The sequence below is a fragment of the Mus pahari genome, chromosome 5, assembly GCF_900095145.1.
Source record: "Mus pahari chromosome 5, PAHARI_EIJ_v1.1, whole genome shotgun sequence".
In the NCBI taxonomy this organism is placed as follows: Eukaryota; Metazoa; Chordata; class Mammalia; order Rodentia; family Muridae; genus Mus; species Mus pahari.
The window spans coordinates 119,540,733-119,542,366 of NC_034594.1; positions in this window are offsets into that span (position 1 = coordinate 119,540,733).

Here is a 1,634-nt window from a genome sequence, read left to right on the forward strand (position 1 = left end):
AGTGCCTAGCAAACACAGAAGTGGATGCGCACAGTCAGCTATTGGATGGAACACAGGGACCCCAGTGGAGGAGCTAGAGAAAGTACCCAAGGAGCTGAAGGGGGCTGCAACTCTGTAGGTGGAACAACAATGTGAACTAACCAGTACCCCGAGATTGAGTCTCTAGCTGCATATGTAGCAGAAGATGTCCTAATCGGCCATCATTGGAAAGAAAGGCCCCTTGGCCTTGCAAACTTTATATGACCCAGCCAGCACAAGAGAAGGCCTGGGCCAAGTAGTGGGAGTGGGTGGGTAGGGGAGCAGGGGCTTGGGGGGGGGTATAGGGAACTTTCGGATAACATTTGAAATGTAAATAAAGAAAATAATAATAATAATAAAAATGATTTGGGATTAAAGCTGTGCATCACCACACATCTGAGTATATATCTTGTATGTACTTATAATTTATGTCCATAAATAATATATAAATGTTTAAAATAAAAGACTGAGGAAAGCTATGTAATACAAGTAGATATTTTGTTGTCCACACTGTGCCTGAGATATATAGATTAACGTAGTAAAGAAGTTGGGCTAGATGTATAACCTGATTCTAATTTATTTGGAAGGTGGTATAAATGTAGGAGTCAAAGGCGGATCACATAGATTGAACATGAATAAGCATTATTGAGATAATTATAATAGATAAGTCACTTTTCTAAATTTGAATGTTGTTAGACTTTTTTATTAGGTTTTTTATTTATTTACATTTCAAATATTATCTCATTTCCCTGTTCCCCCTCTGGAAACTCCTCTCCCATCCCCTATCCTCCTGCTTCTATGAGGGTGCTCCCCCATCCATGCATCCACGGCTGCCTCCCCGCCCTGGGTGTAGACTCTTTTAATAAAGAAATAATGTCATATTTTTGGATACCAAGCATTATGAAACCATGTATGTTATCAGATGGACAAGAGTGGGAGTTAAGGGAACAGTACAGATGACAGCTTCCAGGGACATGAAAGCCAATGTAGATACCTAGTGACGAGGATATGTAGACTTTTATGTCACATTAGACATATGTATATCAATATATTCTCATACTTTCTTTATAAACTTTTGGAAACTGAAAACTGTGTGTCTCAGAAGGTGAAATAATGCATTTATTTGTTTAATACCACTCTGAAACTGATATTTTAATATACCAGAGAAAGAAAGCACACAACAGTGGGTCCAAGTCTGAAGCAATAGCACTTGTTCCTACACTTAGGTGACAAAGGTCATTATTGTCAGTCTTATATGTCGAATATCAGCCTAAATAACTTACCTTGTCAAGCTGTGAGTGGCTTTTACATTCATTAAAATGTACTTTTCAAAATAGATCTTGGATTGGCATCTTGGTCTGTGTATTTCTCAAGTTTTCTAAGCTGACACTTCATAAATTTTCATGTTATATTTGACAAGCACAACTGTCTTTATAGCTTTATAAATAATGCTCAAAAGTGCTAATATAAAACCTATTTACATGTGTCTGAAATTTGTTAGCCCTATATCATTATAATTCTGTAAGACAAAATAAACATAGCTAAGAGAAAGAAAGAAAGAAAGAAAGAAAGAAAGAAAGAAAGAAAGAAAGAAAGAAAGAAGGAAAGAAAGAAAG